This window comes from Mesoplodon bidens (genome assembly GCF_964165515.1).
Source record: "Mesoplodon bidens genome assembly, chromosome: 17".
Lineage (NCBI taxonomy): Eukaryota > Metazoa > Chordata > Mammalia > Artiodactyla > Ziphiidae > Mesoplodon > Mesoplodon bidens.
In genome coordinates this window covers 36,969,707-36,986,965 of record NC_138174.1, presented here as the reverse complement: position 1 = coordinate 36,986,965, position 17,259 = coordinate 36,969,707, and the positions used below count along the sequence as shown (strand labels likewise).

Below are 17,259 nucleotides of genomic sequence, written 5' to 3'. Positions count from 1 at the left end.
AAAGTATAGAATGTCTTGGCTGTGGGATCACTCATTGTCCATTCATATGTTCTGCAGGTGCTGAGCTTACAAAGCCAGTCATGGGGGTGTCAATACCATGGTTGCACAGTAGCAAGGAGAGATTTCAGTTTTTTTCCCTTAGTTTCACTGCACCTGGGGCTCAGCTGTAGTTTCAGTCCCACCTCTGCTTGTGGGCCACCCACAGGGGTCTGCTCCTGAGTCTGCCTCAGAGCACAGGAGTCTACCCTGGCAAGGAGCGGGTATGGAGGAGGCAGCAGCCTGGGGCATGCGAAAGTCTGCCAAAGTGGGGACATGGTGTAGAGGAAGAGGGGTCAGCTGCCAGGGTTGCAAGAGTTGCAAGAGTGCCCAAGCAAGAGCCCTTTCTCTTGCTCAGAGAGGCAGGGGCTGGTGCATGGGGAGAGATGCTGTATATGTGGCCCTGCCCTTTGCGCATCACTCAACAATGGCATTTTGCTTCTATGGCGGTCCACGTTTCCTCACGAGCATTCCTGGTTGCGAATTTCCTCACTCCTGTCCCTTCACACTGTCTCTTTACAGCCAACAGCACTCTCCTCCCCGGGGCTGCTCTTCAAACCCACATTTCAGTACCCAGCTCCCATCCACACCAGCAGACACACCTCTCAGGTTGGGGCATGCAAGGCTGTGGTAAAGACCATCTGTGTACTTCTCACTCTGTCCTGCATGCCACAGACTAGTTGCTGCACTCTCCTCTGATAGTGCTCGAAACTTCCCTTCTGTCCCAAATGATCTCCCTGCTGGTGAGGTGGCTTCCCCAGATGTGGGAACCTCTCCTCTCCTTTAGCTCCCCGCCAGGGGCACAGGTCTCATCCCACTTCCTCTCCTCTTCCTTTTCCCTCCTTCTTTCTTTCCTCCTACCCAGATATGCGGGGATTGTCTTGATCTTTTAGGTGCCCAAGGCCCTCTGCTAGTGTTCAGGAGGTGCTCTGTGAGAATTCTTCCATTCCTAGATGTATCCTTGAGGCATTTGTGGGGAGAGAGGAACTTCACATCCTACTGCTCCACCATCTTGACTCATCTCATCTTAGTTTTAAATTTCTTGGGCGATACAGGCAGATTTATGCTACTTAATTTTTATTACACTTTAATTTCCATATCAGTGTTGTGGTTAGAACTTGTCTCTTCTAATTATTGCCATTGATTCAGGATCATGTATAACTCTTGAGTTCTGATATACAAAACAACACATTTTCACAACCTGAACATTTTGCAGAATGTGTTCTTGTGTTCTTCAACCTGTGCTCTTTATTTCCTTCTTATTTCCATTATTTCTAAAACTTCCCTTTCTATCCTAGTCATGGCTATTCCTAGATCTTTAAATGTTGGAATTGGATAGGACCTTGGGGGGGTCTACTCTCTTTCACGTTACTTATGAGGAAATTGAACCCGAGATGCTTAAAATTACTTGCCTTATGCCCTTCAGCTAGTAGATGGTAGAAATAAAAATAAAAGCGTATTTTCTAAAATTCTATTCTCCTAACAATACACTTCTTTCCCTTCATATAATATTTATTCTACAATGGTGGAGGCATGGCAGTCTACAATTTTTAAGAAGGATGTCTTAAAACTTGAAGAAACATTTTAAAAAATTTCCTTTCAGGAGGTGACTCACTAACAAACTTTAAATTACAAGCAGTAAGAGTAAGCATTGACCATTTAAAACATTGGAGAATTGTATCTAGTCAGTATCTACCTCAGACTAAGTTCTATTGTAGTCTATCTCAAAATGAAATAATACTCTGGTAGTTGACTATTATTATTAATATTAATTAATACTATGATTTTTATGTATCAAAAGGAGCAAATCAAAATGGATGAAATCATGTAATCTGAAAAAATGAATTTTATAAATCTTAAGAGTATAGCTTTTCCTGACATATATTAGTCTTTGGTACATGCAAGTACATACAGTTTTTTAGCTATAAATATGCAAATGATTTCACTGAAGCAGATCAGAATCGATCATTCATATTTCATACCCATATATAATATCTGTGTTGTACCCTTGATATATTTTACTAAATAAGGCTCTACCTAGAATTTGGGATGAGAAGGAACATATATCTCTTTTACCTATTCCTGAATGCATACTCAATCCCTGTGTGTATTCCAACATTCGTTCATAAAACTTAAATGTGGCCTGGCTATGTGTTTGCCTCCAGAAGAATTCACCAAATAAAAGTAGACATAATTTCCTATATCTAAACATTCTCCTAATTAAAACAAACATTTAGCAAGTATCAGATTTTTGTCAACAAACTTTTGCTATATAGAAATGATAAATATATTTTGTACTTCATTTATATACTTAATTTGACCAATTCTTGTGATATATAACTTACAGTTGTAAATTATCAATTTCATGGAAAATAATACAAGTTTACTAGAATAGTTCACATAGCATGTATGCATATTTTTCCATAGAAAATTACTGTTATTATAAGACAGAACCCCTAGGGCTCACATTTCATTATAGAACCTTATCCCATGACTATAGTTGACTTGGTAATGGTAGAAAGTTGACACGACTTAGGCCAATTGGAATTTATCTCCTGGAAATGCAAGGAGATTCATCGAGTTACATTTGGTTTTATGTTTTTATTTTTTTGTGTGTATTTGGAATTTTATAACTTTAGCATACAAACTATGAAAATTTGAGCTATCCATATTCAGCCTTTTATCTAGAAAATGTGTCAACATAAAGGAAAATGAGGAAGGCAGGAAGATGACGGAAGAGTAAGACACGGAGATCACCTTCCTCCCCACAGATACATCAGAAATTCATCTACACGTGGAACAACTCCTACAGAACACCTACTGAACGCTGACAGAAGACCTCAGACCCCCCAAAAGGCAAGAAACTCCCCACATACCTGGGTAGGGCAAAAGAAAAAAGAATAAACAGAGACAAAAGGAGAGGGACGGGACCTGCACGATGTAGAGAGGGAACCACAAAATACATAAAGATCTCTGTCGTTGCTTTGTCCAATGATTTAGTTTAGTTGCTGTCTAAAATTAAGACCTATAATATTCCCCTGTGGAATATATAGATAGATAGATATAGATATAGATGATATAGATATAGATATAGATAGAGTCAAGCATATTTCTTTACTTAAAATTAAAAAGAGATTCAGCTATAACAAATTCCACTTCAAAACATCTCTCAGATACAGGCAAGTTTAGTGCACTGATAACAAGCCCATTTCAAGGTAACATGCATTTTATATTTTGCTTTGATCAACAATTACAAGAAAAAATTAGACCTTATAGGTAGAACAGCATAAGCAGGAACAATCTTAGTCTAACTTGCTATGATAATGTCAATTGGAACTCTAAAAAGTGAAATACATTTAAAATTGTCAAGCAATGATAGTTCAAACATCAATAGCTTTGAAGTGATCTGCTTTAAAAAAAAATCACAATCTATTTCCTGAATGATTTCCACATGTTTACTGGACTGGGTTTTAACTGAGAATTGAGCTTTTATATAAGAAGGAATGTAGTGCCCAGAAGCTAGAAGAATTGACCTGTAGAATTCATTAGTGGAAAATCTATTTTAGCTCATCCTGAATAAACCATAGTACTAATAAAGAAGTCTGGTCTCAAGGTGCAGAGTGCAATTTTCTCTTTGTTATGAGGTATAATGGTGAAAGTATTAATATTTGTGACTCTCAAAAAAGGGCACTATCATTTGTTATTAGCTTTACACATGTATGTAACAGTGACAGACTCTTCACGCATTTAGCAGGTTATGACATTTGAGTGTCGTGGTTTGTAGGAAAGAGAGTTTTGTTCTTAGAAATGCAAATGTTCTCCTAGCTAACAGGATTATAGCCAAAAGTCTTGTCAATGACAAAATTACAGCTGCCTATTCATTTATGTCAAATGATTTTCTGTAAAGTGTACCTCTACATTATAGGTAGCACACAGTACAATTAATTAATTCCCCAAATTAAAATAAACAACTTTATTCAGGAGATTAATAAATGTAAAGGAAGAAAAGCTATTATCATTTTTGAATGATATATTTTTATAATTACAAAATCATTAACAAAGAAGTAATACATGTAAAGAAAACAAAATAATTATTTTTGCTAAATTAATTGTGCACAAACTTTTCTGCTTCCCTTTTTTTTAAATAAAGAAAGTCATATTTCTGCTTATATCCATTTCATTTCATTTAAACATTTCACTTACTGTCACTTATAACTTGCTCCTATCAACAATAAAAAAAGATCTGTAGGTTGAATAATAGTTTAAATGGTCTAGATCAGTGGTCCCCAACATTTTTGGCACCAGGGACCAGTTTCGTGGAAGACAACTTTTCCAAGATGGGGGTGGGGGTTGAGGGAGATGGTTCAGGCAGTAATGCAAGCGATGGGGAGCCATGGGGGGTGGCAGATGAAGCTTAGCTCACTCACCTGCTGTGCAGCCCAGTTCCTAACAGGAACCCAGTACCGGTCCACAACCCTGGAATGGGGACACCTGGTCTAGATGATTTATGATGGATTCTTTTAATAAAGTCAATAAAGTCATGGTATCTTTAGCTTTGTCCTTCTTGCTCCACCTTCCCCCATACCAGGTCTTTCCTTTGTAAATCATAGATAATTTGTCCCATTTCAAAACAAAGGATTTGGAATTTTAATGACTATCATGGAAATTATGGGAAGATACAGTTTGCATTTTTTTTCTAAATTGAAGCCTCTCATTGTTGATAATAAGCCCAATTTAAACAAAACTCTACACCCCAGGGACTAGCCTGTAACATTGCCTTGAAAATGTTAAATTGTGATTGCATCTCTTCTATTCATTACTTGGAGGGTTATGTTCTTCAAGGTAATCATGTATAAGTGAAACACTATTTAATTCTGGTGTTTATCATCAGTGAATCCAGAAATACCCATAGGCCTCTGGTTTGCCAGTTCTAAATTGAGAAAGCACGCCAAAGGTGGTATTAAAAGAATAAGATTAAGCAATATCCCTTGAAAGAAGGATTTACTTATCTAGGAAAGCAGAAATTATGTTTTACTACCTTGGAAACACCAAGCCTTAAATGAAAGATGAGAATAAAGCTCTAAATACAGAATGTAATAGAAGTTTTGTGTGCATGCACATATGTGCCTTTTTCCACAATCGACTTCTTACTCATGTGACATAACTAACCAAAAACTGGAAAGCTTATGGAATTCTGTGTTAAAGAGCCAACTTGAGCCATAGAATGTTCCTCCTCATGAATTCTACAGGTGCAGTTCTCTGGATGAGATGAATTTATTCTTGTGGTATTTATCTTGTTATTTTTAAGCTGTAAGGAAAATATATTTACAATATATCATGTAGTAAAATTGAGTGACTCATATTTTATGTTGATAATGAAATGAAAATTTCTATTAATTACATATATATGTGGAAACATACTGCTGAATGTTTGTACTAGGGAAAAAACAAAACAAAAAAAACACTTTCTCTCGGAAAAAGCACCAACCTGTAGCCCAAAACTTTCTATTATTATCCTAGCTAAGCCATTATATTGTTCTAAAACATGAGCTCTTTTGAGAGCATCAACTGCCCCCTCTGATAAATAAGAAATTGACCTATGATCTCCCATGATTCCTATTATACTTAAGAGAAGTTCCATGATTCCTAATATGCTTAAGTATTATTATCAATATTATTTTAAAATACCATTAAAGTTCTGTGTATTCACAGATTAACAATAACAACAAAAAATTCAAAACATTGTTACCAGAAAATAGACATCCTCTTATGTCTACCATCAGAGGTCATCATTTCCATTTCCTTTAAATTATTTCTACATTTGTTCTATATATCTAAATAACATACTTGTATTGCACTGTTTGATTTATTAAGAAGCATAATTCACTTTTCAAAAGATAGTGGACTCTCCACTTAGAAAAAAAGTGATATCAGTTATATTTCTCTTATCTCCTCACCATCAGTTGACATGTGGACATATGCTATATTATGACTCTCTTTCTCTGAGAATCATTTTTTTAACAAGCATCTAGACAAAATTAAATAGGTTTTCTTTTCTTTTTTTTTTTTACATCTTTATTGGAGTACAATTGCTTTACAATGGTGTGTTAGTTTCTGCTTTATAACAAAAAATCACTTATACATATACATATGTTCCCATATCTCTTCCCTCTTGCATCTCCCTCCCTCCCACCCTCTCTATCCCACCCCTCCTGGTGGTCACAAAGCACCGAGCTGATCTCCTTGTGCTATGCGGCTGCTTCCCACTAGCCATCTACCTTACGTTTGGTAGTTTATATATGTCCATGCCTCTCTCTCGCTTTGTTACAGCTTACCCTTCTCGCTCCCCATATCCTCAAGTCCATTCTCTAGTAGGTCTGTGTCTTTATTCCTGTCTTACCCCTAAGTACTTCATGACACTTTTTTTTTCTTAAATTCCATATATATATGTTAGCATACGGTATTTGTCTTTCTCTTTCTGACTTGCTTCACTCTGTATGACAGACTCTAGATCTATCCACCTCATTACAAATAGCTCAATTTTATTTCTTTTTATGGCTGTGTAATATTATATTGTATATATGTGCCACATCTCCTTTATCCATTCATCCGATAATGGGCACTTAGGTTCTTTCCACCTCCGGGCTATTGTATTTAGAGCTGAAATGAATATTTTGGTACATGACTCTTTTTGAATTATGGTTTTCTCAGGGTATATGCCCAGTAGTGGGATTGCTGGGTCATATGGTCGTTGTATTTGTAGTTTTTTAAGGAACCTCCATACTGTTCTCCATAGTGGCTATATCAATTCACATTCCCACCAGCAGTGCAATAGTGTTCACTTTTCTCCACACCCTCTCCAGCATTTATTGTTTCTAGAGTTTTTGATGATGGCCATTCTGACTGCTGTGAGATGATATCTCATTGTAGTTTTGATTTGCATTTCTCTAATGATTAGTAATGTTGTGCATCCTTTCATGTGTTTGTTGGCAATCTGTATGCCTTCTTTGGAGAAATGTCTATTTAGGTCTTCTGCCCATTTTTGGATTAGATTGTTTGTTTGATTTCTTATTCAGCTGCATGAGCTGCTTATAAATTTTGGAGATTAATCCTTTGTCAGTTGTTTCATTTGCAAATATTTTCTCCCATTCTGAGGGCTGTCTTTTGGTCTTGTTTATGGTTTCCTTTGCTGTGCAAAAGCATTGAAGTTTCATTAGGTCCCATTTGTTTATTTTTATTTTTATTTCCATTTCTCTAGGAAGTGGGTCAAAAAGTATCTTGCTGTGATTTATGTCATAGAGTGTTCTGCCTATGCTTTCCTCTAAGAGATTGATAGTTTCTGGCCTTACATTTAGGTCTTTAATCCATTATGAGCTTATTTTTGTGTATGAGAATCATTTTTTTTTTCTGGATACAATACTCATCTTTTTGTTCCATTTGTTTGATTTTCTATATATTTATAATTAACTTATTATAAAACACTCCCAAATATGTATGTTTGTGTATGTGAGTGAGTTTGTGTTTCTCTGTCACTATTAAGAACAAGTCTCTCTCAAGCGCTTTCTAACTTATCAAACTGCCTTGGTTTGTCACAAGGCCAGCTACAAATTTGTGTTCCAGAGATCCACCACTGCCTTAATTTCAATGATTCCATTCACATATCTTTTGTCTCCTTTTTCCTGATCTCATATCTCCTACTTTCTTACTTGATTCTCCAACTGGAGAATCTCCAAAAATTACTACTCCAGTAATTTTCTGGTAAAGGATGCATGGAGTTAAATTATTTATCTGACAATATTTTTACTTTATACTTAAGTGATAATTTGATGGTTTGTAAAATTCATGGATCTTAGTAATTTTTCTTGATTTTTGAGACATTTCTACCCTGTCTGTTAACTTCTATGATCACCAGACATTTTGATATTTTATATGAAAAACCTCTCTCTTTCTCTCATTAAATCCTTGATCCTAAAATTATTGAGGATGTATTTTTTATACCCAGTGTCATATATTCTTATTTTCATCTATTTTATTCACCCATAGTAGATCCATTCTATCCTCAAACCCATGTGCTTTAATTCTTTAAAATTATTTTGCATTATCTAAATTGATTTTCTCTGCTATATTTTCATTGTTCTTTATATAATTTTTGTTACTTAGTTAGTGGAGCTCTCAGACTGACAAATAAATTATCTTTTCTTCCTTACTTTTCATCTATTTGTATTTTTTAACATATTTATTAGAGTATAATTACTTTACAATGGTGCATCAGATTCTGCTTTATAACAAAGTGAATCAGTTATACATATACATATGCTCCCATATCTCTTCCCTCTTGTGTCTCCCTCCCTCCCACACTCCCTATCCCACCCCTCTAGGTGGTCACAAAGCACCGAGCTGATCTCCCTGGGCTAAGTGGCTGCTTCCCACTAGCTATATATTTTACTTTTGGTAGTGTATATATGTCCATGCCACTCTCTCACTTTGACCCAGCTTACCCTCCCCCTACCCCGTATCCTCAAGTCCATTCTCTAGTAGGTCTCCATTTTTATTCCCGTCTTGCGCCAAGTTTCTTCTGACCTATTTTCTTTTTTTTTTATTCCATATATATGTGCTAGCATACAGTATTTGTTTTTCTCTTTCTGACTTACTTCACTCTGTATGACAGTCTCTATGTCCATCCACCTCATTACAAATAACTCAGCTTCATTCTTTTTACGGCTGAGTAATATTCCATTGTATGTATGTGCCACATCTTCTTTATCCATTCATCTGTTGATGGACACTTAGGTTGCTTCCATGTCCTGGCTATTGTAAATAGAGCTGAAATGAACATTTTGGTACATGACTCTTTTAGAATTATGGTTTTCTCAGGGTATATGCCCAGTAGTGGGATTGATGGGTCATATGGTAGTTCTATTTAAACTTTTTTAAGGAACCTCCATACTGTTTTCAATAGTGGTTGTATCAATTTACATTCCCACCAAAAGTGCAAGAGGGTTCCCTTTCTCCACACCCTCTCCAGCACTTATTGTTTGTAGATTTTTTGATGATGGCCATTCTGACCAGTGTGAGATGATATCTCATTAAAATTTTGATTTGCTTTTCTCTAATGATTAATGATGTTGAGCATTCTTTCATGTGTTTGTTGGCAATCTGTATATCTTATTTGGAGAAATGTCTATTTAGGTCTTCTGCCCATTTTTGGATTGGGTTGTTTCATTTTTTGATATTGAGCTGCATGTGCTGCTTGTATGTTTTGGAGATTAATCCTCTGTCTGTTGCTTCACTTGCGAATATTTTCTCCCATTCTGAGGGTTGTCTTTTCGTCTTGTTTATGTTTTCCTTTGCTGTGTTTAAGCTTTTAAGTTGAATTAGGTCTCATTTGTTTATTTTTGTTTTTATATCCATTTCTCTAAGAGGTGCATCAAAAAGGATCTTGCTGTGATTTATGTCATAGAGTGTTCTGCCTATGTTTTCCTCTAAGAGTTTGATGTTGTCTGGCCTTACATTTAGATCTTTAATCCATTTTGAGTTTATTTTTGTGTATGGTGTTAGGGAGTGTTCTAATTTCATTCTTTTACATGTAGCTGTCCAGTTCTCCCAGCACCATTTAATGAAGAGGCTGTCTTTTTTTCACTGTATATTCTTGCCTCCTTTATCAAAGATAAGGTGACCATATGTGCATGGGTTTATCTCTGGGATTTCTATCCTGTTCCATTGGTATATATTTCTGGTTTTGTGCCAGTACCATACTGTCTTGATTACTGTAGCTTTGTACTATAATCTGAAGTCAGGGTACCTGATTCCTCCAGCTCCATTTTTCTTTCTCAAGATTGCTTGTGATATTCGGGGTCTTTTGTGTTTCCATACAAATTGGGAAATATTTAGTTCTAGTTCTGTTACAAATGCCAGTGGTAGTATGATTGGGATTTCATTGAATCTGTAGATTGCTTTGGGTAGTAGAGTCATTTTCACAATGTTGATTCTTCCAATCCAAGAACATGGGATATCTCTCCATCTATTTGTATCACTGTTAATTTCTTTCATCAGTGACATAAATTTTTGCATACAGATCTTTTGTCTCCTTAGGTAGCTTTATTTCTCGATATTTTATTCTTTTTGTTTCAGTGGTAAATGGAAGTGTTTTCTTAATTTCACTTTCAGAATTTTCTTCATTAGTGTATAGGTAAGCACGAGATTTCTGTGCATTAATTTTGCATCCTGCTACATTACCAAATTCATTGATTAGCTCTAGTAGTTTCCTGGTAGCATCTTTACGATTCTCTATTTATAATATCATGTCATCTGCAAACAGTGACAGGTTTTCTTCCTCTTTTCCGATTTTGATTCCTTTTATTTCTTTTTCTTCTCTGATTGGTATAGCTACAACTTCTAAAACTATGTTGAATAATAGTGGTGAGAGTGGGCAACCTTGTCTTGCTCCTGATGTTAGAGGAAATGGTTTCAGTTTTTCACCATTGAGGACGATGTTGGCTGTGGGTTTGTCATATATGACCTTTATTATATTGAGGAATATTCCCTCAATGCTTACTTTCTGGATGGTATTTATCATAAATGGGTGTTGAATTTTGTTGAAAGTTTTCTCTGCATCTATTGAGATGATCATATGGTTTTTCTCCTTCAATTTTTTAATAAGGTGTATCACATTGATTGATTTGTGTATATTGAAGAATCCTTGCAGTCCTGGGGTAAACCCTACTTGATCATTACATATCATCCTTTCAATGTTCCGTTGGATTATGTTTGCTAGTATTTTGTGGTGGATTTTTGCATCTATGTTCCTTAGTGATATTGGCCTGTAGTTTTCTTCCTTTGTGACTTTGTCTGATTTTGGTATCAGGGTGATAGTGGGTTCGTACAATGAGTTTTGGAGTGTTCCTCCCTCTGCTATATTTTGGAAGAGTTTGAGAAGGATAGGTGTTAACTCTTCTCTAAATGTTTGATAGAATTCTCCTGTGAAGCCATATGGTCCTGGGCTTGTGTTTGTTGGAAGATTTTTAATCACAGGTTCAATGTCAGTGCTTGTGATTGGTCTGTTGATATTTTCTATTTCTTCCTGGTTCAGTCTCAGAAGGTTGTGCATTTCTGAGAATTTGTCCATTTCTTCCAGTTTGTCCATTTTATTGGCATAGAGTTATTTGTAGTAATCTTTCATAATCCTTTGTATTACTACAGTGTCAGTTGTTACTTCTCCTTTTTCATTTCTAATTATATTGATTTGAGTCTTCGCCCTCTTTTTCTTGGTAAGTCTGGCTAATGGTTTATCAATTTCCTTTATCTTCTCAAAGAACAACCATTTAGTTTTATTAATTTTTGCTACTGTTTCCTTCATTTCTTTTTTCATTTATTTCTGATCTGATCTTTAAGATTTCTTCCCTTCTGGTAACTTTCGGGGGGTTTTGTTCTTTTTTCTCTAATTTCTTTAGGTATAAGTTTAGGTTGTTTATTTGAGATGTTTCTTGTTTATTAAGGTAGGCTTGTATAACAATAAATGTCCCTCTTTGAACTGCTTTTGCTGCATCCTATAAGTTTTGGGTCATTTTGTTTACATTGTCATTTGTTTCTAGGTATTTTTTTGATTTTCCATTTGATTTCTTCAGTGATCTATTGGGTATTATGTAGTGTGTTGTTTAGCCTCCATGTGTTTGTATTTATTACAGATATTTTCCTGTAATTGATATCTAGTTTAATAGCATTCTGGTCGGAAAAGATGCTTGATGTGATTTCAATTTTCTTAACTTTACCAAGGCTTGATTTCTGACCCAAGATAAGATCTATCCTGGAGAATGCTCCATGAGCACTTGAGAAAAATTTGTATACTGTTGTTTTTGGATGGAATGTCCTATAAATATCAATTAAATCCATCTTGTTTGATGTATCATTTAAAGCATGTGTTTCCTTATTTATTTTCAATTTGGATGATCTGTCCATTGGTGAAAGTGGGGTGTTAAAGTCCCCTACCGTGATTGTGTTACTGTCGATTTCCCCTTTTATGGCTGTTAGTATTTGCCTTATGTACTGAAGTGCTCCTTTGTTGGGTGAATAAATATTTACAATTGTTATATCTTCTTCTTGGATTGATCCTTTGATCATTATGTAGTGTTCTTCTTTGTCTCTTGTAATAGTCTTTGTTTTAAAGTCTATTTTGTCTGATATGAGAATTGCTATTCAAGCTTTCTTTTGATTTCCATTCACATGGAATATCTTCTTCCATCCCCTCACTTTCAGTCTCTATGAGTCCCTAGGTCTGTAGTGGGTCTCTTGTAGACAGCATATATATGGGTCTTGTTTTTGTATCCATTCAGCCAGACTATGTCTTTCAGTTGGAGCATTTAATCCATTTACATTTAAGGTAATTATCAATATGTATGTTTCTATTATCATTTTCTCAATTCTTTTGGGTTTATTATTGTAGGTCTTTTCTTTCTCTTGTGTTTCCTGCCTAGAGAAGTTCCTTTAGCATTTGTTGTAAAGCTGGTTTGGTGGTGCTGAATTCTCTTAGCTTTTGCTTGTCTGTAAAGCTTTTAATTTCTCCATCAAATCTGAATGAGATCCTTGCTGGTTAGAGTAATATTGGTTATAGGTTTTCCTCCTTAATCACTTTAAATATGTCATGCCAGTCCCTTCTGTCTTTCAGAGTTTCTGCTGAAAGATCAGCTGTTAGTCTTATGGGGATTCCCTTATGTGTTACTTGTTTTTTTGTTTTTTTTTTTCCCTTGCTGCTTTTAATATTTTTTCTTTGTATTTGATTTTTGATAGTTTGATTAATATGTGTCTTGGTGTGTTTCTCCTTGGATTTATCCTGTATGTGACTCTCTGTGTTTCCTGGACTTGATTAACTATTTCCTTTGCCATACTGTGGAAGTTTTCAACTATAATTTCTTCAAATGTTTTCTCAGTCCCTTTGTTTTTCTCTTCTTCTTCTGGGACCCCTATAATTCAAATGTTAGTGTGTTTAATGTTGTCACAGAGGACTCTGAGACTGTCCTGAACCCTTTTCATTCTTTTTTCTTTATTCTGCTCTGCAGTAGTTATTTCCAGTATTTTATCACCCAGGTCACTTATCCGTTCTTCTGCCTCAGTTATTCTGCTATTGATCCATTCTAGAAAAATTTTAATTTTATTTATCGTGCTGTTCATCTCTGTTTGTTTGTTCTTTAGTTCTTTTAGGTCCTTGTTAAACGTTTCTTTCTTGTATTTCCTCCATTCTATTTCCAAGATTTTGGATCATCTTTGCTATCATTATTCTGAATTCTTTTTCAGGTAGACTGCCTATTTCCTCTTCATTTGTTAGGTCTGGTGGATTTTTGCCTTGCTCCTTCATCTTCTGTGTGTTTCTCTGTCTTCTCATTTTGCTTAACTTACTGTGTTTGTGGTCTCCTTTTCACAGGCTGCAGGCTCGTAGTTTCTGTTGTTTTTGGTGTCTGTCCCCAGTGGCTAAGGTTGGTTCAGTGGGTTGTGTAGTCTTCCTGGTAGATTGGACTAGTGCCTGTGTTCTGGTGGATCAGGCTGGATCTTATCTTTCTCGTGGGCAGGTCCACGTCTGGTAGTGTGTTTTGGGGTGTCTGTGTCCTTATTATGATTTTAGGCAGCCTCTGTGCAACTGCTTGTGCTTGTGTTCCTGTCTTGCTAGTTGTTTGGCATAGGGTGTCCTGCCCTGTAGCTTGCTGGTCGTTGAGTGGAGCTGGGTCTTGGATTTGAGATGGAGATCTCTGGAAGATTTTCGTTGTTTGATATTACCTGGAGCTTGGAGGTTTCTTGTGGACAAGTGACCTGAACTTGGCTCTCCCACCTCAGTGGCACAGCCCTGATACCTGTCTGGAGCACCAAGAGCCTGTCCTCCACATTGCTCAGAATAAAAGGGAGAAAAGAAAGAAAGAAAGAAAGAAGATAAAATAAAATAAAATAAAGTAAAAATGTAAAATGTTATTAAAATTTAAAAATTAATAATAATTATTAAGAAAAAAAATTTAAGTAAAAAAAAATGGACAGACAGAACCCTAGGACAAATGGTAAAAGAAAAACTATGCAGACAAAAATCACACACAGAAGCATACACATACACACTCACAAAAAGAGAAAAAGGGGAAAAAATGTATATATCGTTGCTCCCAAAGTCCACTTCCTCAATTTGGGATGATTCATTGTCTATTCATGTATTCCACCGATGCAGGGTACATCAAGTTGCTTGCGGAGATTTAATCCACTGTTCCTCAGGCTGCTGGGAGAAATTTCCCTTTCTCTTCTTTGTTCGCACAGCTCCAGGGGTTCAGCTTTGAATTTGGACCTGCCTCTGTGTATAGGTCACCTGAGGGCATCTTTTCTTCACTCAGGCAGGACGGGGTTAAAGGAGCAGTTGATTAGGGCGCTCTGACTCACTCAGGCTTGGGGGAGGGAGGGGTATGGATGTGGGGCGAGCCTGCAGTGGCAGAGGCCGGCATGACTTTGCACCGGCCTGAAGCGTGCTGTGAGTTCTCCCAGGGAAGTTGTCCCTGGATCACGGGACCCTGGCAGTGGTGGGCTGCACAGGCCCCCGGGAGGGGAGGTGTGGATAGTGACCTGTACTTGCACACAGGTTTCTTGGTTTCTGCAGCAGCATCCTTAGCGCCTGACGCTCATCTCTGGGGTCCGAGCTGATAGCCGTGGCTCACACCCATCTCTGGAACTCCTTTAAGCAGTGCTCTTAATCCCCTCTCCTTGCACACCAGATAACAAAGAGGCAAGAAAAAGTCTCTTATCTCTTCAGGAGCTCCAAAAATTTTCCCGGACTCCCTCCACGCTAGCTGTGGTGCACTAGCTCCCTTCAGGCTGTGTTCATGCAACCAACTCCAGTCCTCTCTCTGGGATCCAACCAAAGCCTGAGCCTCAGCTCCCAGCTCCCACCTGCCGCAGCGGGTAAGCAGAAAAGCCTCTCAGGCTGGTGAGTGTTGGTTGACACTGATCCTCCTTGAGGGAATCTCTCCATTTTGCCCTCTGCACCCCTTTGCTGCACTCTCCTCCATGGCTCCGAAACTCCCCCACTCCACCACCAGCAGTCTCTGCCCACAAAGGGGCTTCCTAATGTGTAGAAATCTTTTCTCCTTCACAGCTCCCTCCCACTGGTGCAGGTCCCGTCCCTATTCTTTTGTCTCTGTTTTTTATTTTTCTTTTGCCCTACCCAGGTACTTGAGGAGTTTCTTGCCTTTTGGGAGGTCTGAGGTCTTCTGCCTGCATTCAGTAGGTGTTCTGTAGGAGTTGTTCCACATGTAGATGTATTTCTGTTGTATTTTGGGAGAGGAAGGTGATCTCCACATCTTATTCTTCTGTCATCTTGAAGCTCCTCCCATCTATTTGTATTTTGCTTGCCTTTTGGGGAGATATCTTCACCTTGATCTTCAAACCTCACACAGAGTTTTTCATTACTAATTACATTTTTGTGTTCACTGAGTGATCTTATTTTGTGTAGGTCCTGTTTTCTTTGTTGTATGATTATAGTAGCTTTACTTATATTCCTGAGTATATTAATTATGTGCATCTTGGAGATTTTTCTTACATGGCTTCTGTTTCAAAGGGTTTTTTTTTCTGCTTTTCATTTGTTTTATTTTTTCATATTATAGAATATTTTTCAAATAGTTTGAACTCTTTGTCAGTTTATACATATTAAAGATAATGAAGCTAAATCTTTTGGAAGTTCCAAATATGTAGGAGGTTGACTGTGGGCTTCACACAAGTGTAGTCTGGTTGGCTGCTTCTAGAAAAGTCCCAAGTCAATATCAGTAAATGTACAAAAACTTGTAAGTATACAGTTCATTTAATGTCCAGGCCAAGAAGTAGAATATTATCATTATCTCAGAAAACATATACCGCTACCAAGCCCCTCCCAGTTACCATTTCTTATTCATCCACAAGGATTTCTAACACTAAAAAAGTTTCCGTTGCAATTTTAAACATATTTTATAGCATAATTTATATCATTATGTGCATAAAGAATTGAATTTGTAATGACATTACTAGTTATGTCACATCATAGCATCGGTAATTTGTTAAAACATGAGAGTTAATGGAAATAAGTAATATGTGAGAATATTTTTAAACTGTAATATTGGGACTTCCCTAGTGGTACAGTGGTTAACAGTATTTCTGCCAATGCAGGGGACACAGGTTCGAGCCCTGATCTAGGAAGATCCCACATGCCACGGAGCAACTAAGCCCATGTGCCAGGGTTAATGAGCCTGTGCTCTAGAGCCCACGAGCCATAACTACTGAAGCCTGTGAACCTAGAGTCAGTGCTCCACAACAAGAGAAGCCACCACAATGAGAAGGCCGTGCACCTCAATGAAGAGTAGCCCCCGCTAACCACAACTAGAGAAAGCCCGCACCTAGCAATGAAGACACAATGCTGCAAAAATAAATAAATAAATAAATAAATAACTTTTAAAAATAAATAAAGTTCAAAAAAAGGAATAAAAAACTGTAATATTATGTACATTTTAAGTGATTTTATATTAGATATGAAGGACAATACAGACAATCCAATATACTCTTTTTCCTAGAAATATATGTATAGCATTTTGGAAGTAGTTGTCTATACCTTTTATTTTAGAAAATTTCTGGAAAATTCTCTAGACTTATAGAACATAGTCTTTATTTAGGACTATAGTTATTCTCAACTTTAAACAGTATATAAGGTTACATTATCAGAATTGTGTTCAATTTCATGTAATATTTAAAACTTATATTAGTTATTATTTAAAATAAACCTTAATATACAGATAATCTGTGTGAAAATTTAAGCCTGTTACCCTTAAACTCAAAACTTGCTGAAGTCAGAAAAGTGTGGCTTACAAATACAATCATTGTGTATTTTATATAAGGTAGGCACTGTTCAACTTACTTTTAAGGCATTAAATAATGTGAGTTAGCACCAAACATTCATTTTGATCTCATTTGAAAAGCATTTTTTTTCTTTTTATAGTATAAATCAATATTACAATTGAGATATATACCTTGGAGATTATAATAATGTATATGTATATGTATATTTCAAGATATTTTTAACCAAATATTATATGTTGTAACACATGGGTTTTAGTTACAGTTACATGAAGTGAAAATTTTGTAGTTGCTTGATTTCTTACAAATATTTTATCTTCTTGCAAAGCAGTATAGCAAAAACAAAACAAAATCACTAAACTCCTGCTATTAATTTAAACTATTCCT

General features: G+C 36.4%; 1 pseudogene across 1 annotated transcript in view; it reads left to right on the top strand.

The window, feature by feature from the left end:
- The first annotated feature begins 262 nt into the window (after positions 1-262).
- LOC308605036 (WD repeat domain phosphoinositide-interacting protein 3-like) overlaps positions 263-17,259 on the top strand; it is a 91,796-nt pseudogene continuing 74,799 nt past the window's right edge. Inside the window, exons 1-2 of the transcript in view lie at positions 263-331; positions 559-666. The product of the transcript in view is annotated as a WD repeat domain phosphoinositide-interacting protein 3-like (transcript). The remainder of the gene's footprint in view (positions 332-558; positions 667-17,259) is intronic.